Source organism: Equus caballus, chromosome 23 (genome assembly GCF_041296265.1).
Source record: "Equus caballus isolate H_3958 breed thoroughbred chromosome 23, TB-T2T, whole genome shotgun sequence".
Taxonomy (NCBI): Eukaryota; Metazoa; Chordata; class Mammalia; order Perissodactyla; family Equidae; genus Equus; species Equus caballus.
Window position 1 is genome coordinate 36,950,949 of NC_091706.1, and position 24,432 is coordinate 36,975,380.

At 41.6% G+C, this 24,432-nt stretch overlaps 1 long non-coding RNA gene across 2 annotated transcripts in view; it reads left to right on the plus strand.

Annotated features, from left to right (window-relative positions):
- Positions 1–3,226: 3,226 nt before the first annotated feature.
- LOC138920291 (uncharacterized) overlaps positions 3,227–24,432 on the plus strand; it is a 32,658-nt gene continuing 11,452 nt past the window's right edge. Inside the window, exons 1-3 of one of the 2 annotated variants that reach the window (XR_011431171.1) lie at positions 3,227–3,433; positions 4,201–4,306; positions 4,415–4,533. This is a non-coding gene — a long non-coding RNA (uncharacterized lncRNA). Of the gene's footprint in view, positions 3,434–4,200; positions 4,307–4,414; positions 4,534–9,148; positions 9,262–24,432 lie in introns of those variants that run through there. The other variant, XR_011431172.1, reaches the window with a different exon arrangement.

The window sequence follows — 24,432 nt, forward strand, 5'->3', positions numbered from 1 at the left end:
TTAGACCAGATGACCACTTTTGTCCCTTGGAATGCCATAAGGATCTAGCTACTTTGCTGTCAAGTACCAAGATTGCATTATCCCCTTTATCTTTTGTCTATGTAGCAACTCTAAGAAATATTCTTCATCTATGTGACAAATCATTACAAGATTTATTTCAGATTATATAAGAAGAACTCTACCAATTGCAAGATATTAAGTTGCAATTCAATTATTAATAACCTCAAAATTTGCATACTCACTCTAAAAAAGTACAATGCCTTATATTTTAACAGCAAGAGATAACTATGCTTAGTCTTACTTTACTTTGGAAAAAGGCAGATTATTATATACAGGTTGGACAATTTGCTCAAAATTAACTCTTAGATTCTCGGCCAAAATAAAGAGGGCTTATGGATTTCCTAATTTCTACCTCTTCATTTTATTAAAACTTACACACGCCCTTTGAGTCTGAATTAGAATTGCGTTTTAATATGACAGTTGTCAAGCATAGCAAAGTTCAAGTAAGATACTATCACTTTTTGTTCAGTAATACAAAAAGTATTTGCTATTGGGTCTCCTGCATGCCCTGACTTGACAGGTGATGTTGTGTTTGAAACACACACGCACACATTTTTCCAGCAAATCAACATCCATGCTCTAGGTGACACGAGATGTGAGGGCACGTCTACTCTTGCCTTTAACATAGATTTGTTGGTATGTTGGGGTGGGGAGTTATAAATTGATATTTATTTCCCATCAACCTTATTTCAGTGTTTTTAAGAGCCTGTGGAAGGCCAGCTCAAGACCGCCCTGTGGCTGTGGCCACCCATTCAGTTGTCCATGGGATGGGAGCTACCGATGGTTTCCAGTAGCAGCCTGCGTCCCCAGGCAACTGCTGAACAAGTAGCATGGATGTGCCAGCCTTCAGAGAGTCTGCAACCCTAAGTTCAGAAGTACTGAATTCAGGAGCTGGGCATCCCATTTACCCTGAAACCTTGGTCACTGTCTTTTTAGCAGAGGCCGGATCTTCCTTTCCCATCTCATCTTTCCCTCTGTAGAAGAGTTCCCAGGGGAGCTCTTGGGAGATATGCTCTGCTTACACAGGCCTTCCTGGATCATTTTTCCCCCATATCAGACCCACTGATGGACTCCTTATTGTTGCACAAGGTGGCAGTGTCTATCTAACACAAGGACACAGTGGGCACCTGTGCCACAGGTCCACACAAGATGGCCCTGTGAGAGGCTGGTGTTCTGCCCTGAGGCTCTCAGAAGCTGCCGGGAGCTGGTTACACAGGGTTCCAGGTGCTGATTGTTCAGCAATGGGTGAGCCTCCTGTGGCAACAAACCTCAAAACAGCACATTGGCTGGTATTCCTGGGGGACAAGGCATGACATCAGCTGAGTTTTCAATGGCAACAAAGGCCCCAAACTGCCATCAGAAGCATCTCCCAGCTATCCCATATCTCTGCAGAGGTGTGAGGTTTCCTTTTATAGACACACTGTTCCATCTAAAAGTCAAGCCAGGTACCACCCAAGTGGGTTCTGCAGCAGGGAATTTGAGGTTCTCTCCTCCTTCATCTGCAGGACACAAGAGCTCTGGATATTGTCAAGGTTTTCCTTTAAGTTCATTCAGGAATCAAGGAGCAGACCATATGAACCCTCTGGTCAGCATGCAAAGGCTTTGATTTTTTTTACTCACTTTACTTGCACAATGCTCCCAACATGTTTGACGGAACCCTGAGACTCTTACTGGGGTAGGAGACAAAACAAATCAATTTGACTTGGACCATGTGCCATCAGCGTCAATAAAGAAACAGTTGGTTACGGAGGCTAGAAACACCCACATTCATGAGACCCTTGCCTACCAGGATGTCAGTGTATCTTAGAACCAACTAGGATAATTTTTGAATAAAAGAAAATACTGTCTCTGTCCCTAGAGATTCCTGGATCAGAATGCAGGAAGGGGAGTGCTGTCCTCCTCTGATTTCGCTCTGCAATTAAGGGTCAGATCATCAGTTTGCCTGGGGAAACAGTGACTTGGCAAACTTCCCTCTCCTTTCCTACCAAGGGCTGGGCACAGGGAAGTGAGGAAAGGAAGGGGGCGGGCTTCAGCTCCATCATAGATGTTGGCCCACAACTGGTCAGCCTTCTCTCTCCCTCATCATCCCCTTCCTTCGGCCAAAGTTAGCATGTTGGAGCAGTAAGACACAAAGCTACACTTGACCGTTCCATGGGTGGATGCTGTCATCTGGCCAGATAGACTAACAGGCTAGGAAATCCAGCTGGGGCTGGTTGTACTTTGCCCATGTCTGTTACAGCATATGGTGCATTTACTTGAAGTGACTGACAGAGTCATTTAACTTTATGTTTTATCTGTCTGATGCCCCCACCCAAATACCATGTACACTGCCATGCACAAATGCAAAAAGGCATTGGTGAGCAGTCTCAGCTTACAATTCATGGATTTCATAAGAGGAACACTTTAAAATTGGATTTGAACTCCATAGTTCCCAGGATGCCAAGTTGGATGGAAACATTTGGAGACATACCCCTTAATAGGCCCCAGCATTTTATTCAGGAAGAAACTGAGGCAGAACATTAAGTGACCCCCAAGGACTCACACAGCCAGTTAGTACAAGGACTCGGGCTAGAACCCTCTGCTCCCGACTTCCAACCCGGTGCTCTTTCCAGCCCAGGCTGTCGCCACATGTTCAGTTTCGCTTTATCTCGAAAATTAGGCCCCTCAGAACCTTTCCCGGAATTGGACTTCTGCACCTAAAATGGTTTAATGCACTCTTTGGGGAAAGGAGAGCCTCAAGGCATCTAAGTGGTTTTGATCTAGTTCGCCAATATTTGCACCGTAGGGTAATCTGCATAAACTTCATACATAATGTAAATTCCTACAAAGTGAGTTAACTGTGAACTACAAGGTCTTTTGAAAAATCCATGTCATGCAATCACCCTGGCAAAGTTAACAACGCAGTGGAGGACCGAAGGTAACCACTGATTGTAGTCACCACTATTGACCATTTTAAGTGTGACTATTTTTAAAATACTGTATGCCTCATTAAGCTGTGCTCTGAAAATGAGAAATTTGCTTTAACTGCATTGTTTTGAATCGCTGAGAGAAGAATCTATCAACCACAAGGTGCCCTGCTGCTGAACTCAGCCAAAAAGCTGTTAATAACTCCAGCAGATGTTTCAGCTTTTTAGGCCAATAGACTCCCTCTCTCCCTGCCCTCCCCTTTCCAGAATCTGATGCCAATATGACTGAACTCCAGTTCTTGTGGTTGCCGCTGCCGCGGCGGCCAGCACTGCTAGGGCCAGTGATGCCAGTGCTGCTGAGGAATGATTCTTTCACCAACCAGTGGCAACAGAACCTCAGCCCTTGAAGGTCAGCGCATTATTGCTTTTACCGTCAGAAGTTTAAATCTTCAGGGGGAGAAATGAAGGTAAGGGCACAGAGTCGGTATTTCTGTTTCATTGTCTGCCTTCATTGCCAGTCATTGCCAGCCATTCTGTCACTGTGGTTTCTCCCAACGCTCAATGTCCGTTTCTCAGACTCGTCAGAGTGTGGGCTTGCTAGGTGGAGGGTCATCAAGACACCAGTGTCCCTACTGGTCCAGGAGCGAGGATGTTGGGTTAGCAGCTTTACAAAGGGGGCCTCTGCACAGGGGGTGCTGCACAGTTTTGTGTGGTTGTTTGCCTGATACTGTGAGGCTCCACATGCCCTGACCTTAGCAGTTCTGCAATATTAGAAGTGTGTATTATAAGTATGGCTACATCCCAGTGAGATAGGTAGAATATGAGGGCATACAGGGCCACTGCGGCCCCAGGTCGGGATTTGTCAACATCTCTGCACTGGGATAAACCTGACATCTTAACCTGAAATTAAATCTATCTTCCAAGGCTTTCTAAAGGAGAAGAAATTAGAAAAAAAGAAGAGAAGGGAGATCCTATCCCGTTCCCCCACACTCCCAGCCCCCCTCCTACTCACTTATTTTGCAGACAGCGCTTTAAGGCACCCCAGTGACAGCAGGGTGACCAAGAAAACACAGGTGCATCACATTTATGGAATATCACATTGGCTGGGAACACATCTGAACTGCACATATATACATATCATCATGCAGAGAATTGCCACTGCAAAGGGGGAGGAATTGAAAGGCAGAATTAAGTTCATAAATATTTCGTTTCCTTATTTTGATGCAACACAAAGGCAGAATATCCAAGACTCTATGGACCTCTATTGTCAGCTTCAACGTCTGCCAGCCATAGTAATTCAACCCCAAAATCTCTGCTGTATGCCATACCAGCTATAAAAAGTAAGTACATTTTCCCTGGTGCCACTGCCACCATACTGTTTACATACTCTCAACCTGGGTAGTTTTCTTGCTCAGGAATTGATGCAAGTCTTTTTTTTTTTTTTCCAGCTGGATAAAGTAATAGATTCCATTGTGACTTGGTCCGTATCTTCCTCAGTACACATACAGAGCACTCATTAATGCTAATGGAATTTGCACATATGTATTAAAGGGAAAATATAGTTGTCCGTGCCTGTGTATTCTTTATTTTCTTATCAGACCAAGCACAACACTGTACACTTGGGAGTTCAATGGCATCTATATCTTCTAATTCTGAAACATAAGCAATCCAGATTAAAAAATTATCCCATTCATTCTGAAATGTAGCGTTCCCACTGTCAAATGAGATGGGCATTTCTGCTTAGATTACTATCATTCCAAGAAACCAATGCCAGATGATGACTCTTTAGTAAAACAAACAACCAAAGTTGTAATAATAAAATAGGCCCAAAAAACGCAAAATACTCTCTACTGAATCAGTAGAGAACATACTCTCATTATTAAAAAAAAAGTCCGTATTAAATTACCCATTTGCATCTCCAGAGGAGTGAACGCAAGATGAGGAAAAGAGAATTGAAAATAACCATCTTAAAGTTGAGATTCCAGACCTGCCAGCAGCAAATATTGGTGATAGGCATTAATAAACTATGTGGGGATGTCTGAGGCCCATGTAAATCAAGACCATATTCTTCATTAGGTCTTGAACTCTACCTGGAATCTTATACTGCAAGTGATGATTTCCAAGCTATTTTGTTCTTGATTATTTCCAGTCCAAGTTAAATGGACAATAAAGAAAAGATGCTTCTATACTATTTCCATGATGGATGTTCACGACCAAAATAACTTCACCATCTGATGTATTTCACAGTTTTAAGTTAAAACAGACCCAGTATAATATGCTTGTGCATCTGGCTCAGGTGCTTCATGTGCCATATGTTTGTGAAATAATCCAAGGAGATGTTACAATTGTGCGTTCCCCTTGGGACCTGAATAAGATGTGCCCACAAAGAGTCACCTAATTATTCATTCCTGCCAACAACATCCTCGCCTAATAATAAGGGGGTGCTTAAAATGAGACAATAGTGCTTTCAATCTTGAGAGATGTCAGTGCCACTTATTGTTTCAAAAACAGAAAGTCCTTTGCATTTTTTTAAATAAGAAAAAGATCCTTGGCCTTTAAAGCAAATAAAATACTCTGCAGGTGGTATATTTGGTATTCTTATGCGGGCGAATTCTGTGATGTTGATCAAGGCCAATGCTCCCTGAAAACTCATTGGATGAAAGCCCACATAGCCACAATGGAAATTAGTGACCCAAAAGTTGATAGTCCCTAAGAAATGGCTGTTCAGTAATGCCACACATTTATGGAGAACTTTATAATTGGCAAACTGCTTTCATATATGTTACCACATTTAATTCTTATAACAACCCTGTAAAGCAGATAAAAAAGGCATACCTTATTTCGCCTTGCCAGTGTAGTGCTGATTCTTTATAGCACTAATTAGCCAGAAGTGTGAGCTTCTTTTTAATCTTTTAAAAAGTGTTTTTAGTCTTGACCAATGAGCACCAGTTGCCGTAAGGCACAGTTCTTACTCGGAGCCATTGGCGATCTGCTGTTTTCCTCTCTTCCCGCTACTCGCAGCCTTTCAGCCCATGACTCCCCTCTCCTTTTTTTTAATGATGCTCTTTTGATTCCAAATTAATAATTTGATTTTCTTTCAAGGGTTAAAAAAGGAGAAGGGATTAGTTTCATGATTAAAATACAGGCCGACCATGAAAACACAAATTTTAATGAGGCTCTAGGCCAGGTCAAGTCAAATAAATCATGGATAAATCATGGTCTAGGTCTCGCTTTATCTGCCTTTAAATCAAGTTGAAAGAATGTGGCAAAAATGAAGATATCAGCCAGTAAACCTCTAATAGTGTGTTAATTGTATATTGACTGAAGTAACAAATGACAAGAGAGTTGTGTCTCCACAAGGATTAGTCTAAAAGACTCTAAAAAACCAGATTAGATTAGAGGTTCTTTTTCCCGGGAAAACAAACCTCAGAGTCAAACAAGAGGCAAAGGAAGACGGAATTGCCTCAGGTTACCCAGCTTGTAAACGGATGTCAACGCCGGTCACCTGCCTCCAAAAGGCTGGTTTAAAACAACAGGCAGCTACAAATCATCCCGCAGTTCTACTTTTCTGGTCATTCCGAACAGCTTTTGATTGCTCAGTATATAATATTTTCTGTGTATATATTCCTCATGAGAGGAAGAGAGAGTTATTATGAAGAATTGTTTGCATATTGGTCTCTTGTTCAGGTGAGAGTAATTAAAGGGAAAGTTCATAAAACAAGAAATGTTACAAATCGCATTGAAAAACAAAACTCCACAAAGCCTTCCCCACCCTTCCACAGCAAGAGCAGGTGGAGACGGCTGTGACACTTTAAAGGGGCCTGTGTATCCTTGACCTCGGCGTATGACGGATCTCAGATGAATGTCCGAAAGGTCTAGGAGAGCCCAGGGGGTCTGTCGTCAGAAGTACTGAAACCTGTCCCCTTGAAGAAGCGTCTCAGCAGAGTTTATGCACACACTTCACCAATCCCTCCCCAACACCTGCTTCAGCTAATTCATTGGAGTAATTGGACTCTGTCGGTCAAGGACATTAAGCACAATCACAGCCATGATTAGAGTTCTTAGATATGTAAACGTGTCCTAGTAGTGGTTTGGAAAACACATTCTTATTATAGCATAAACTGTGATCAGGATACCTTCAAGTCTGTCTCAAGAGCTATATGTGGAACCGAGTAGGCATTCCTGATTCAATTTTGGCAGGGCGTGCTTTGAGATCCCCCTGGCAATTTTTTTCCCACTCATGGCAATCATAGACTTTTCGAAAACATATACATTGCCTTAATTCACTAAGTGTTTATTGAGTGCCTACTGCTATGCTCCATGCTTGTATACAAAGTGGAAAAAGCAAGGTCTTGCTCTCAAGGCGTTTAAACAAGTGGAGAATCAGACTTGAAAACAAGCAAATACAATGAGATTTACTAAATTGGATGATCCACAAAGTTGAGTGGCAGATTAAGAAAATGTATTTAAATCTGTCCTGGAAGACTTCCCAGAGGAAGAAGAAATGTGAATAGGTGTTTTCTAGGCAGACAAAAGATTCTAAATTGTATGCTGTGAGTCATGAGATGCCAATGCTCAATTGCAAGGAAGGGAGTGACATAATCATATTTTTGTATTTGAACTCTGGTGCTACTGTGAAAGAAGGACTGGAAATGGAAGTTCCTGGAGGCTGGGCAAATGTCAAAGATTGTATTGCAGTAGTTAAGGGAGTAGATGGACATCACCAAGTAGAATGGTGGCCCCATTAGATATGAGAGATATGCAAGGAGAAGAATAAATAGGATATATTGTTTGAAAAGTGTGAGAAAATTGTTAAAGGCGCCCAGATAGTTGGCTTGGGAAACTGGGGGAAGGGTCTAAAACTCACTGCTATAAAGAATACAGGTGGGCTAGCCCTGGTGGCCTAGTGGTTAAGTTCGGCGCACTCCACTCCAGCAGCCCAGGTTCAGTTCCTGGGTGTGGACCTACACCACTCATCTGTCAGTGTCCCTGCTGTCATGGCAGTTCACATACAGGAAGGGGAAGATTGGCAATGGATGTTAGCTCAGGGTGAATCTTCCTCAGCAATAAAAAAAAAAAGAATACAAGAATACAGAAGGAAGGGTGGGTTTTGTGGAGTAACTAGGGATGAGCATGAAAGCAGAGATGAGCGTGTTCAAATGTGGACCACTGAGTTTGCAGTGCTTGTAGGAGATCCAGGTGGAACTATTTAGAAAACAGTTGGTGATATGGGACTAGAGCTCAGGATAGAGATTTAGATGTAAAACGTTGGTAGGGACATGATTCCCCCAGAGGTGAATAAAGTGGTAAAAGAAGACGCTGACATTTAAGGAGAGGGCAAAGAAATAGAAACCAATCAAGGCACCAGAAAAGGAGCCACCAGTGCAGAGGTAAACCAGGAGAGAGGGAGAGGGATGTCATGGAAGGCAAAGCCAGAATGCCAAGAATGGGAGAATAGTCAACAGAACAAGTCCAGTAAGATGAGAACTAAAAGTGCTTATTCCATAGGGCTAGTAAGGGAAGCAGAGCAGTCTCCATGCAGTGATATGAGTAGAGCCAGGTTAGAATGGATCAAAGAGTGAACAGGTGATGTGGAATCAGAGAGAGGAAATCTAGACTGCAGCTTATAAAAGAATAGCTATCAAAGAAAGAAGCATGAGGATGCTATAAAAACAAAGGCCACTAAATGGGTTTGGGTTTTCGTTTGTTTTTTAAATGAGAGGGATGAACATATTTTTATGCTGAGGGGAATAACCAATGGAGCTTTGAAGGTAAGAAAAAGACATTATTGATAAAGCAAATTTCCTAAGGAGGCAAGGTGGACTGCACCAGTGCACCATTGTGCCAGTGGATAGAGTTGCCTTTTCTAGGAAAACTGTCTTTTGCTAGAGATGAGGACAGGAAAGAATGGATGCAGATGCAGGTGGGCTTATGGGTGAATAGGTGGGAAAATGAAAGAAGCCACTCTTGATAGCTGCTAGTGCCTAACGTAGAAACAAGGTCATCCCAGAGAAGATTGAAAGCTTTGAAGAGTGGTAAAGGTTTGGAATAGCAGCTGAGGGAAATGGGAGACGCACGTGTAATAGGACTGCCGAGTAACATTGAAGGCACAACTGAGATTAGTTTCACTCCAGATTTATGGCCTCCGTTCTATATGGCTGTTATTTTTCTTTTTCCCCCAGCAGAGCAGTGCTCAAGGAATGTTTACAGCTAAGGAGGCTCTATGGAGGATTGCCTGAAGGACATGAAGTCCATCCATCTCTCCAGATACTTGAAATGGCATCTCAAGATCAAGGTAAACCATACAAACTAAATAGTTGAGTCATATTGTTTTGGCCCCTTTTACTTTTACTCACTTTTACTGAATTGCATCTTGGCAGTGGGCCTCAGCTTCCATGGAAGGACCCAACGAGAAATAGCCATAGGCTTGTCAGCATTGTTAGCATCATGGAGGATATTGAGAAAGGCACTGGCCTCTGAACCATGCGTGTTCCACCTCTGAGAGCACAAACAGCCGTTTCCCTTAGACTCGAATGCCAGGAAACAATTGACTTTTCATGAGTAACAACAACGTGTTTCCCTGGAGTAAACCTAGGGATGGTCAAGAGCACGGTCTTGAAACCAGAATGCTTTAGTTCAAATCCAGCATCCATCACCCGTTAGCTGGTTGACCTTGAGCCTTTTAACTTCTCTGTGCCTTAATTTCCTCATTTGTAAAATAATGAAAATAATCGTAGCTACTTCGTAAGGCTGCAGTGAGAATTAAATGAGACAATCAATGCAAAAATGCTTAGCACTGTGCCTGGCAAATCGTAAGTCTTCAACGCATATTAGCCATCATTGTTGTTGGTTATTATTATTATCTTACAGCTGCTCTTTTTGGCTTTTGTTTTTGTGTTTTGCCTTCATCCTCAGGGCTGCATGCATTTGCACGTACTAATTTACCTCTGTTCTCCACTTAATACTATTTTTTCCTTTTGTTCTTGGCCCATACTTCACTTATTTGTTATCCGATATCCACTCAGCATCATTTGGGATGAGGCAGAATGTAAGAAAGTAAATTAAAGGAGTATTAATCAATCAATAACTATAAAGACTATTCTGTCTATTTTTGTCCCTGTTTTAGGAAGTTTCAAAGATGATAAAAAGGACTTGGAACTTTCTTATGTCACATTTGTATCCAAAAATGCAAGTTTCTTTGAAGTCCATTTCATCTGATATTTACTTTTCTTACAATCATTTTTGAAGGGCCCCTACAGGGACTTGGCCCTGACTCCATGTTTGCTCAAATACTTCTTATCGTAAATAAACAACATATACTTATTTGCAGAGAGGGATGGATTCGTGTAGCTTGAGAAGCAGCAATAGTCCTGTGGTAGGATGAGGGCAGGAGTGAGGAGTGAAGGGCCTGGTTTTGGAAGCCCGCTCTGCCACTGACCAGCAGCTCGCCATTGGAACTCTCCGGCCTCAGTTCTTCTATCTGCTAAGAGGATTAACAAGATGGATCTCACAGTGTGGTTGTGAGTAATAAAGAAGGCACTCAGCAAAAATTAGTTGAATCTGTGTCTAGTGCAAGAGGTGGCATCCAAATAGCCATTCCAACTTGTATTTGAAAAATTGGACCAAATAATTCAGTCTTCTTAAATATGTTTAAAGGCAACCTGAGCGTATTTCTCTTATCAAACTTGATTGCAGTCATGTGCTGCATAACCATGTTTCAGTCAATAACGGACCACATAGACAATGGAGGTCCTGTAAGATTACTACCATAGAGCCTAGGTGTGTAGTAGGCTGTGCCATCTAGGTTTGTGTAAGTTCACTCTAGGATGTTCACATAATGACAAAATTGCCTAATGACACGTTTCTCAGAACATAGCCGTGTCGTTAAGCCACAGCATGACTGCATTTGAAATACATATACTAGCCATTTAGGAATATCTAGTCAAAAGTCAAAACAAAAGCTTTAATTACCTTTTAAGAATATTCAAGAAATTTCATCTTGGTGTCAGAATATCAACTTGGCCTGTAATGTCATTGGAGAAACATAAAAAATATCCCAGATTATCTTCTTTTCTTTCAACTAAACAAATAATCTGTAAAACACCCAATATACAAATAAGTCTGACTTCTCTCCTGGCAGATCATAGCTTTGGTTTCGTTTTTGCTTTGTTTTTCTTATTGTTATTGTGGCTGTTTTTGTTGCTGCACAGGTCAGTAAATATACACAGGTGAAAGGCAGCTTCTGTTCTGTTTTAACTCAAGGTATGTGGGCGTGGGGTGGTTTTTCCCAGGTGTTGATATCAAAAGGAGAGCAAAAGGTTTAGGCCAGTTCTTCAAGGAGATAAGAGGACTTAATTCCCTGTCCCTCTTCCCTCTCTCAGGCCCAAAGTTGAAAACCAGAGGGTGTGTGTTGGTGGACCACTCCCAGCACCACAGATCATCCCTGAGAAATCGGTGTCGGACTGTACAAAAAGAGCCCAGGCACAATGGTCGGTCTTCAAAGGGGCTCATTTATTAGATTGCTTAGTGCCCCACAGAGTTGCTCCAAGCTCGTAACTGCCACTGATTTCAAAGAGAGCTCTGAACTTGCATACGCTCCACAAGGCTCGGTGCGGGATGAGAAATAGGTGGAGTGGCTTGAAGCCATGTTCAGACATTTTTTAATGTTCATAAATGTCTTTGGCACCATCACTTTCACATAGAAACCCACTTACCTCCTGCCGCAAAGTGTGAAATGAAGCCATTTTCAAGCCTGGGTAGGGGATGGTCTGGAAATTGGGCTAAATCTTAAAACTGCGTGAAGACTGAAAATAGGATTCACAAGCTGGAGCTCAGCTCTCACCAAGCCACTTCTACAGTCAGGGCACCATGACACTCTGCTCTGTTAGATATTGTCAGTGCCACCTTTGAAGGGTCAAGGCAGTGTTTAAACATGGTAATCTCGGTGGATCCCAAACTGAAGGCCCCTAGCTCCAGGGCATCCCAAAATAGGTGGTCTATAGGACAGGAGGGAACACTCTCAATTGGGGATTGATTGGGAATCAACTGGCACAGCCCTGGGGAACCTCGAGTTAGGGACTGGCATTTCCTACCACACTTCTCTACCTCAGCAGATGCTGTAGGTCCCCCTTGGATCCAGGAGGTTTGTGGGAAATAGATTAGGATCCATCAAAGGCTTTTTCCTTGACCACCTGCAAAAAGATTAGCCGGCTTCCCCAGTTCTGTTTTTGTGGCTCCCTAGTCACCAAGACAAGGAGAAAGAGGTCTCTTAGGGACTCAGAAGTGACTTTGTATACTCCAGGAAGCTCTCAGGTAGACAGTTCTCCAGGGAGCCCTCTGGATGGCTCCATGAGCGCCTTGCTTTTGGAAAGATTCAGGAAAAAAAGGTGTCCCTTTCATGTTCACTCTTCAATAAACATTCATTAAATCTTGGCCGATGTGCTATATTGGGTGCCATTGTTAGTAGGAAACAAAGCTATTTATTTGGAAAAAAATCATGAGACATTAGATGTGGTTTCCAGAAATTCAGAGATGCTCTTGACAAGTTTGAACTCTCACGGTCTCTTCTCTAAAGTTCTTCAGGAAAATATGGCTAAGCGTTTATCTATTACAAATCCTCACTATTTCTTTATTCCTTCAGCCAAGGCTTGCTGAACACTGCTACGTGCAGACACAATTCCACTTGCTGGGATTCAGCAAGGGATGAAGCGGACGGAAGTCCCCGTCCCACGTGAGCTTGTGTCTGAGTGGTGGAGACATTTGATAACAAAATAAGTAGGAAAACTCCTCAGTGTCTGAGATGGTGATAACTGCTATGGAGAGACTGAGCAGGAGTGAGGACCAGGCATTGACTGTGAGATGGGGGTGCACTTTGAGTTGGGGTGGTGTTGTGAGGTGTCATTTGAGTAAAGAATTCCTAGGGAGGGTTAACTTTAGATGCTTGCCTTTTTTTCTGTTAGTCTGAATATTAATAGAAAGTTAACTCAGAATTACCTGTGAAGTCTTTATAAAACAGAAAAGGTAAAGCCAGCTTGCCAAAAATGAGGAGCGGGCAAAGCACCCTGGTGTCAGGTCCTGGTACCAGTTTGGCTGTGCCAAAGCCCAAGCATGAAGTGAGTTCCAGGGAAAAGGGCAGTGCAGCTGGCGTCACGTTCTGCACACAGTGAGTGCTCAATAAATGCTGTTCACTTATACATAAGATCCATGGTCTTAGATCAGGTCTAAGAGTAATGTATTTTGACAAAAAGAATTTCTCCATGTTTTCATCTCTCTTCCAGGGGCCTGTGAGTAGATACAGCCATATAGACAGATGAGGCATCACAAGTAGTTTCTGGAAAGTTATCAAGCCATATCTGTTCACCCTTGATTTTCCCCTCCTCAATATAAACACCTTTGACTAATCTGTCTTCACTTCCTGCCATCCTTAAAAACTCAAGGCAAAATGCCATCCCACTGCCTCCCTTCTTCCTATCACATCTCCCTGCCTCTACGAGGAGACAGCCACCTCCACCCTGCAAACACAATGCATCTCTAGACTTTCTCCCTTCCTTCCTCCTTCCCTTTAACTCTCCTTCTCTTCCTTCAATATCTATGTTGTGCCAGGCATTGTGCATTCCCATAGGCCCCATCTTGAACCACACTAAAAAGTTAATTCTTCATATAGGTACTATTAGAAGCACTGAAAAGAACAACATAGAACAGAAAGACATGGAAGTCACTAATAGAAATTTAGAGAAAATTACTCAGTAGAATATGTGACTACTGCTGCTATTAATGGCGCTACCTTCTACCTGTTGCACCCAGGAGTTTACAAGTCTTTTTATATGTATAATATCTCATATAATCCTCTACATTTTTGCTTCTCAAATTGTGGTTCATGACTAGCAGCACTGGCATCTCCTGGAAGTTGCTAGAAATGCAAAATCCCAGGCTCTACCCTAAACCTACTGAACTGCAATCTGCATTTTTACAAGATCCTAGGATGCTTTGTAGACATATTGAAGTTTGAGAAGCTCTACTCTGAACCGTCCTGTGAGGAAATCAGAAATTCCCTTGCCTTTTTAACAGATAAAAAAGCAAACAAAACTGGGCTTCAGAGATGTTCAATTAACTAACAGGTAACAAGGCTTGGAGTCAAAGACCAATATTATTTCTCCTACACTATGTCTCCTCTTCGGATGCTCTTGGAAGAAACTGTTGTATACCTCTTTTTGGGTCTGATGTCTCCCAGCCCAGCATTTCATATTGAGCATCTACACAGTAATTATAGCCTGATATTGTCCCCTGGTGGTAAGTAGACAAATGCTAATCTCCTACTTGATTACGTATTCCTTAGGTAGGCTGCCTCTTGTCTGAAAGGTCTAAGGTTAATTACATGAAAGAAGGTTCATATTTAGAAATCTCTCCTTGGGTCGGCACCATGGCTGCCTGGTTAGGTTCCTGCGTTTCGCTGCGGCGGCCCAGGGTTTTGCTGGTTCAGATCCTGGGCGCAGACACGGCAACACTCGTCAGGCCACGGTGAGGCAGCATCCCACGTGCCACAACTAGAAGGACACACAACTAAAATATACAACTATGTACTGGGGGGATGGGGGGAGAAAAAGCAGAGAGAGAAAAAAATAGATTGGCAACAGTTGTTAGCTCAGGTGCCAATCTTTAAAATAAATAAATAAATAATAAAAAAGAAACCTCTTCAATTTTCTCCAGTTCCTTACCAAGAAGACCATGTTCACTGGCTAACAATTTTTGAGGTTTCTACTGCAAATTTTCTTTCCTAAGTGGGCTCTTAAGTATTTCATCTGATCATCTTAGAGGAAAGAGAAAGGCAACTATGACAGAGCAAGCTCTGTTTTGTGCTCCCAGCTCAGTGCTCTCTAAGTATTGTCTCATGATTCTCAGAGAGACCCAAGGGATTGGCTCTCTTACCTTATTTTACAGGTGTGGGAGTTGAGACTCAAAGATGACACACCTGGCAATGCTGGGAATCAGGTCGGATTCTGTCCCACCATGCTGGCCAATTCCTAGAAGTAAGCCTTGCCTGAATTAGCTTGGAAGGGGGCCCGAGGTAGGGGAAGCGAATATCATTACCTTCTGTCTTCTGTCACCATTGATGATACGGCAGGCGTTACCCATCGTATTTTCTAAAAGAGAAAAGTTGTTGCCAAGCCAGCCCTGATGGCCTAGAGGTTAAAGTTTGGCGCTCTCATGGCTTTGGTGGCCTGGGATCGGTTCCTGTTTGCAGAACCACACCACCCATCTGTCAGCAGCCATGCTGTGGTGGCAGCTCACATACAAGAACTAGAAGGACTTACAACTAGAATATATAACTATGCACAGGGGCTTTGGGGAAATGAAAAAAAAAGGAAGATTGGCAACAGATGTTAGCTCAAGGCGAATCTTTCCAAGAAAAAAAAAAAAAGAAAAGTGGTTGCCAAACTCCTGGTTTTAAGGGTGAAGTTAAGTAACTGGAGTGAAATAAAACAGAGAGGAACCAACTAGAGGGATAAAAGCTAAAATGTGCAGAACCTCCCCCAAAGGACTCAAAAGTCAGCACAGTAGTGTTGCTGGGTAATATACTTTGAAATGTCCATATCAACACCACACAAATTGGCTAAAATCCGAACATATGATGTAAGCAAGGCCCTCTAAACTGGTTGGGTTTAAATTCTTCATGCTTAACATAAAAGCAGGGAAATATCACTTTATTCTTTAAGAAAGGAGAAGGATGAATAGATTTCTCAAGCTGGTAGAGCCGAAAGAGGCATCTCCCAGCCTCCCTAATATGTAAGTTCCCCAAACTCAGCTTTCTCCACTCAGTCTCAGCTCAGACACATCGGACTGGAATGTCCTCCTGTGTCACCCTCTGGGAATCTTCAGACAGTCCGTGTAGGAGTCTCCCTACTAGTCTTAAAGAATTAAATAGAATATTATAACTACTCAGATTTTAATATATGCTACAGCTGTTTTGCTGGCTTGGCATTTAAGGATGCAAACTTTCCAATCCCTTCTAGAAACATGACACTGTAAAAGGGACTATCGTAATTAGGAATAAAACTGTGCAGTCCTCATTAACCAGAAAAGCACTTTCTAAACCCAGGGAGGCTCTGCTTTTATTCCAAGAAAAGTCAAGGAAATGGTGCCACAAGAGCCCCATAAAGATTTTGGGTCAACTTGTGCTCGCTGGAACTGACTGGGGTTGCTGTGAAAGGACTTTAAGAGGCAAAGAACAACAAATACTGCTGGCAGAGGTGATCTGAGCAGGGAGAAGGCTGAAGAATCGTGTGAAACTCTACCTTGTTTAAAGTTTCCTCCTTATTTACGTCTTGATTGCCCAAGTTCATTTAGACTTAATGCATTGTGATAGAGCCTCCTCTTATTAGCCAAGGACGTTACGGTAACCGATTGTAGGGCTCCTGCTCTGCTGGTTACATGTGACCAGAAGAATGTTTTCTGACTTGAGGCTGGGAGTAATAAGTCCCCGGGGACTCAAAATACCTAAGGAGTGTGTGTATAACCAGGCACAAGCTAGTCTCAAAGATGATTGCCAGCTTCACTTTAGTTCTGTAATCTCCACATCCATTTCTGTCCTCCCAGAACCGTCCACACTGGGGCCTCCCTATGGTGTGAATCACAGATGGAGGCAAACGTGTTGTGAGCCTGTGCCTTTTTAGACCTGTCGCAGGGGATTTGGTCCTTCAAATCACAAAAGAACCGTGTTACAAGGGGTTCAACTGTGAGGCAGTGCCACACACGCGAGAAAGACAAGAACATTCGGGAGGAACTGGATTTATTTGTGCTTTCTGCATAGATACTTGTGGTGTGCCTGCTTCCTGGAAAAAACAACATGGACAGATTGCAGATGGCAGATAGCAGAATATCTAGCTTTTATTTTCTCTTTTAGCTGAAGTTCTTATCGCCCGTGTTTCAAAACCTAATTAAGCTATGGTTCATTTATAACCAAAGGACACTGGACAGGATCCGGGCTCCAGTCTCTGCTGTGTCACTAACCAGCTCTGTGCCTCTAGGCAAATTAGCTGTCCCCTGGGACTCTGTGGCTTTGTCTTGTAATAATAATAGCTATATTTGTTAAACACTTTCTCCAAAGTAGGGGTTATGCCAAGCACTTTAACTAGGTTATCTCGTTTAAACCTCACAAAAACCCCATGTGTAGGTTCTAGTATTTCTCCATTTTGAAGATGAGGAAACTGAGGTATGGAAAGGCTGACACAAAATGCCACAACTTGGACTTGAAAGAACCAAGATTAATCAAGTTTTCTGAGCTTGCGCTGTAAACCTGTAGGCGATGTGTTTCTCTAACTGCCCCGCTACCCCAGCCCAGGGAGGTTTCCTTGCTCTAGAAATTCCTAATTGTACTTAGAGATGGTTTGGCTTAACTCATGTAGCACATCTATGCTGCTGTGTGTCATTTAATTTTTTAATTTTTAAAAATTTTTTTGGTTTTTTAATTTTGTTTCCTTGACCGAGTGAAATGTCTGAATGAGTCCGTGGAAATTTCCTCCAGGATTATGAGTGAGGTTTTCTGCCCTTTATAAATTCCTCCTTTTATAAATGGAGATAATAATGCCTGGCTTATAAGGTTGTTGTGAGGCTCCAAGCAAAGATTGTTGTGAGGCTCCAAGCAAAATGGTTATAAAGTGAAAAGCACTGTATGAATAGAATTCGTTTGCTAGTATGTTAAAATATCAGCTCTCTCAAAGACTTTCTTAGACGATGTATTCTCCATAGCAGGTAACAGTGTGCCCTCAAAGTTGTGAGATGCTGATGTGGATGTGTTGATCATCACTTTGATTGTGGTTTTCAATTAAAAAAAGAATTCTTTTTTTAATTGAGGTATAATTGACATACTATATTAGTTTCAGGTGTACCATATAATGATTCAATTTTCATATATTCTTTGAAATGATTACCACAATAAGTCTAGTTATCATCTGTCACCATACACAGTTACAAGATTTCGTTTTTCTTGTGATGAGAACTTTTTAAGATTTACTCTCTTAGCAACTTTCAAATATGCAATACGATATTAACTATAGTCTCCATGATGTACATGACATCTCCAGGACTCATTTATTTCATAACTGGAGGTTTATACCTTTTCACCCCGTTCACCCATTTTGCCCACCCCCACCCCCCTGCTCTCCTCCGGCAACCACCAGTCTATTCTCTGTATCTATGAACTTGGCTTGTTTGTTTGGTTTGGTTTGGTTTTTAGATTCCACATATAAGTGAAATCACATGATATTGGTCTTTCTCTGTCTGACTTATTTCACTTGGCATAATGCCCTCAACGTCCATCCATGTTATTAAAAATGGCAAGATTCCATTCTTTTTTATGGCTGAATAATATCTCATTGTATGTATATACCACATCTTCTTGATCCAGTTACCCATTGATGGGCGCTTAGGTTGTTTCCATATCTTGGGTATTGTATATAATGCTGCAATGAACATGGGGGTACATATCTTTTCAAATTAGTGTCTTTGTTTTCTTCAGAGAAATATCTAGAAGTGGAATTGCTAGATTGTATGGTAGTTCTATTTTTAATTTTTTGAGGAACCTCCATACTGTTTTTCACAGCAGCTGCACCAGTTTACATTTCCACCAGCAATGCACAAGACCTTCCTTTTCTCCACATCCTCGCCAACACTTGTTATTTCTTGTCTTTTTTTTCCTACTTTCTGGTGAGGAAGATTGGCTCTGAGCTAACATCTGTTGCCAATCTTCCTCTTTTTTTTTTTCTCCCCAAAGCCTCAGTACATAGTATATCCTACCTGTAAGTCATTCTAGTTCTTCCATGTGGGACGCTGCCACAGCATGGCTTGAAGAGCGGTGCGTAGGTCTGTGCCAAGGATCTGAACTGGCAAACCCCAGACTGCTGACACAGAGTGCACAAATTTAACCACTCGGCCACACGGCCAGCCCCTCTTGTCTTTCTGATAATAGCCATTCTAACAGGTGTGAGGTGATATCTCATTGTGGTTTTGATTTGCATTCCCTGATGATTAGTGATGCTGAGCATCTTTTCAGGTGCCTGTTGGCCAGCTGTATGTCTTCTTTGGAAAATTGTCTATTCAGGTTTTCTGCTCATTTTTTAATAGAATTGTTTGTTTGTTTGCCATTTATTGTATGATTTCTTTATATATTTTGAATGTTAACCCCTTATTGATATATGATTTGCAAATATATTCTCCCATTCACTAGGTTGCCTTTTCATGTTGTTGATGATTTTCTTTGCTGTGCAGAAGCTTTTTAGTTTGACATAGTCCCACTTGTTTATTTTTGCTTTTGTTGACTTTGGTTTTGGAGTCAGAGCCAAAATCATTGCCAAGACTTATATCAAGGAGCTTAATGCCTGTGTTTTTTTTATAGGAGTTTTATGGTTTCAGGTCTTACATTGAAGTCTTTCATCCATTTTGAGGTAATTTTCGTTTATTGGTGTAAGATAGGAGTCTAGTTTCATTCTTTTGCATGCAGCTGTCCAATTTTCCCAACATCATTTATTGAAGAGACTATCCTCTCACCATTGTATATTCTTGCTGCTTTTTTCACAGATTAATTGACCATATGTGCATGAGTTTATTTCTGGGCTCTCTGGTCTGTTCCTTTGATTTGTGTGTCTATTTTTATGCCAATACCATACTGTTTTGATTACTATAGCTTTGTAACATAGTTTGAAATCAGGGAGCAAGATGTCTTTAACTTGGTTCTTCTTTCTTAAGATTGCTTTGGCCATTTGGGATCTTTTGTGGTTCCATACAAATTTTAGGATTGTTTGTTCTATTTCTGTGAAAAATGCCATTAGAATTTTGATAGGGATTGTATTGAATCTGTATATTGCTTTGGGTAGTATAGACGTTTTAATAATATTAATTCTTCCACTCCATGAGCATGGAATATATTTCCATTTATTTGTGTTTTCTTCAATTTCTTTCATCAATGTCCTGTAGTTTTCAGTGTACAGGTCTTTCACCTTCTTGGTTAAATTTATTCCTAGGTATTTTATTCTTTTTCATGCAATTGTAAATGGTATTGTTTTCTTAATTTCTCTTTCTGATAGTTCATTGTTAGTGTATAGAAATGCAGCAGATTGTTGTATATTGATACTATATCCTGCAACTTTACTGAACTTTATTAGTTCTAAGAGTTTTTTGGTGGAATCTTTATGGTTCTCTATATATAAAATTATGTCACCTCTAAATAGTGACAGTTTTACTTCTTCCTTTCCAGTTTGGATGTCTTTTATTTCTTTTTCTTGCCATATTGCTCTGGCTGGGACTTCCAATACTATGTTGAATAAGAGTGGTGAGAGTGGGCCTTCTTACCTCATTCCTGATTTTAGAGGAAAATCTTTCAGCTTTTTGCTGTTGAGTATGACGTTAGCTGTGGGCTTAAAAAAAGAGTTCTTAAATGCATTCTTATTTACCTTCACACCATAAATTGACGTAGCAGGAAGAATAGTCTAATGATGATGATAAAGCAAAGACAGCCAACATTTATCGAGTACCTAAATTTGTCCTAGGTGTTACCTCACTGAATTCTCACCATCTCTCTGTGAGAAAGATATGAGAAAACTGAGATACAGAAATGTTAAGTAACTTCCATAGGACACAGGTTTTCATCAAGAGCTAGGATTGAAACAGAGGTTTATCTGTCCCCAAAGACCAAGGTTTTCACTATATCATACTGAAGATGAAGTTTCTTTAAGATTTTTGTGCTTAAAAGTCTGCATGTATATTGTTCATGTATCATTATATTAAAATGTCCAACTTAATAGTCAACATTTCCACAATAAATATTATGGTGATAGACCATTATAGTATAAAACTAAGAATCACAAAAGTACACATTGACCTTAAATCACAAGACCTTAAAATCAGCAAGTCGGCAACCAATCCCTTGCTTTTCCAGCTTCTGCTTGAATACCTCCTACAATGTGGAACTCAGTCTCTGGTGGCAAGCAATTTTATCTTCGAACACTTAGAAAGTATTACCACTAGGCTATCCCTCAGGCATCTCAAGCTTAAGATGCTCAAAACTTAATTCGTAAAGTAGTTTTGTAATTTTGTTTATAGTTAATTGGGGAGCTGAACTTACCAGAGGAAAGTGAGCACTAAGGAAGGGAATATTATCCCATCAATAATTAACTACAGATTACATTTTAAGCATCCATTCACTTTTTCATTACTAAGGCCAAAGAAAAAGGTCAGCAAAAATTGTTACCCTATCTCCTTGGGATTTTCCAAGATCATCTTGTCAGGGTTTACTGCTCCCTTTGCTTCCGAGGACAATTGTATCAGTCAGGGTTCCCAGCAAGAAGTTGATGGTACATTCAAATGGAATGTGAGGCGTGTTAATGAAGGCACATTTACAAAGGAACGGGCAGGGTTCAGGGAAATCAACAGAGCATTGTGAAGCATCCCAAGGCTGGCAACAGTGGAGAACCATTAGTACCTGTGGACCTGAAAGGGTGACTGGGAAGGTCCCAGAACCTGGGAAAGTAGCCATCACAGATGACCCTCCCCGCAGAAGAACTGTGGCCTGAGGTGGAGGTATGCAGCCAATTGCAAGTTCAAAAGGGGAATGAGCACCCTGATCTCACTGTTTTCCCACTCCCAGACTTCCTGCCGATGGCTCAGAGTTCCCACAATTGGAAGACAGAAGACGAGGGAGCTTACTAACACAGTCCAGGAATGAACATCCGCCTCCTTTGGGACACAGAGCAAGGCATAGAAAAGTAGAGAGTGGATCTGGAGAGCCAGATGGAGAATTCCAGCACCTCCACATTCCATGCAACCCCATATGTTCCCTGAGCCTTGCTTTTCCTTTTACTCCTCTCTTACCACTTATCTCCACCATCTTCTCTCATTTCCATCTACTAAATTAGCAAGAGGAGGGACAGCTAGTTTCAAAGTAGCCTGAGGTCATGGAAGGAAATGACTGTCCCAAAGCTCTACTAGATTTTGCCATGAAAAGAGATTAGCATTTGTCTCTTAGATTGCCACAAATTAATTCTAAAAGAAATTGTGTGACCTTTCTTCCATATTTTTGTTTGTGTCAAAATTAGAAGACCAAATCTGCTAAAAATATAAATACACACACACTTAGAGGCAACTTAGTGTGTGCATACATCAAATAAACTTTTTTCTTTTTCTCTGATTTCTCTCTGAGACTTTATCTAATTGTTCTTTGTTAAAGCCTTTATTAAGCCTTAAACACTGGTAATGTAAGTCCTAAACTATGAATTACTAGTCTAATTGCTTTCTCCCCATCCCAAATATGTTTAAAGCTTTGCCTTTGGGAATTATGCCTTAACTAAAGTTTTCTGAGACTAAAGTTTTCTCAGCAAGGGGTCTCAGAACCAGATCTTCCAATGGGAGCTGGTTATGTCCTTAAAGATGAGAGGTCTGATGAATACAATTCATTTCAAATAAGTCAGGGCTATTGGGAGAAAAAAGAGAAATCCTTCATTTTATTGCAGAACCCTTGAGATAAAATTTTACAAAATTTGCTAACAGGGAAATTTTTGCATTTGTATTACTTGGATGTTGGTGTGATAGTCTCTTCATAGGTGTTTTGAGCCTGAGATAGTTTTTTTCAGACTCAAATAAATCACATAGTAGTCTACCCTACTGTACACATACAACAGGTTTGACGTGGCACACCAATCATGACCAAGACACCTTGGTGATAAAGATGACAGATTCTTATGCAGCATGAGCAGAATAAGGGCAACATTTTGTCTTAACAGGTAGCTGAGACATCAGCAAGTTCACCAATGAGGGCTTCAGAGTTCCATAATTCTTTAATATGTGTGTATTTTTCCCCTTAATGTTAGTAGTATGGCAGGTGCATTGAGAAATAACCCTTTTTAATCCACGTACTCATTTATTGAAGTATTTATTAAGCCCCTTCTTTAAGGCAAATATGGCAATAGGGTTGGGACATGAAATAGGGAGTAAGACAGGATCCCTCTCTCTCTCTCTCTTTTTTTTTTAAGATTGGCGCTTGAGCTAACATCTGTTGCCAATCTTTTTTTTTTTCCCTTCTTCTTCCCAAAGCCCCCCAGTACATAGTTGCATATTCTAGTTGTAGGTTCTCCCAGTTCTGCCATGTGGGATGTCACCTCAGCATGGCCTGACAAGCAGTGCTAGGTCTGCGCCCAGGATCCGAACTCTCAAAACCCTGGGCCACCTAAGCGGAGTGTGTGAACCCAACAACACAGCCATGGGGCCGGCCCCTGATCCCTCTCCTTAAAGAACTTGTGGTTAAGATGGGTGACCATATTACATCAAAATGGGGGGAAATTCTGGTAGCCAAATATTATCATAGACTGTTCCAATGACATCTTTTCATTTGGTTCATTTGTTCTTTGTTCATTTGTTTCACAGCCCTTAAACAGGCAAGGATCTGTGAGACAGTAACAAGAAGATGTTGGGGTTGGATATGTGCCACGGGCTCAACAAATCATGACTATTGCGATTATCAATAGATCTTCTCACAAGTAGTCTTACAACCATTCCATTCCCCTCGTCTCATGACACAATGTGGTCAAGACACTCGTTAGTTCTCCTTTGAGCAGCTGCAACAGCCTCCTAATCAGTTTCCTTGTTTATGCTCAAGAGTATCTTCTCTTCATTTCCACTAAATCCATTCTCTAGCACCCCTGTAATGGTCTTTGTAAAACATGGATTTAGTAGTCATTTCCCTTCTTAAATGTTTCCCGGTTCCCCATGTTTGCCAAGATAAGGTCCAGACTCACCAATGAGCTCCATGGTGATCTGATTTCTGCAGATTTCCCAACGCCTTCCAATGGTTCCTGCATCTACACCCTTCCATGGATTCTGCCATAGTGGCGTACTCTGGTGTGCCTCATCCAGCTTCTGCTTTGTGCTTTAATACCTCCATGCCTTTGTGCATGGTGTCAGTCTTCTCCTTTCCCTTCCTCATTCCACCCCTGTTCTATAGGTCTAGCCCCATGTCTGTCCATCTCTGTCTTCACCTCACAAGCTCCATCATCTATTCCCTGGAAACTGCAATAGCTTCCGAACTAGTCTCCACTCCACTTCCACTCTTGCCCCTCTCCAGCCCGTTGTTGACTGCCAGGATGAAGGTAACCATCTCCCATTCCTTCTCTACCCTCTTCCTATCACCCTTAAGATAAAGAACAAAATCTTTACCAAGGCTTATATAGGAGGCCCTACTAGGCCCTGCTTGTCTCTCCAGCCTCATCTCCCCCTTATGCAGCTTGCTTCAACCACAACAACCTCTCTCATGCCCCTGAATGCCTTTGAATGTCAGGTTTCCTCCTGCCATAGGCTTTGCACATGCTGGTCCCTCTTCTTAGACAGTTTGCTCACCTTCTATACATTCCACAGATCTAAGCTCAAGAATTACTGTCAGAAGGAAGCCTTCTCTGATCTCTGGTCTAGGTTATGTTTCTTTATT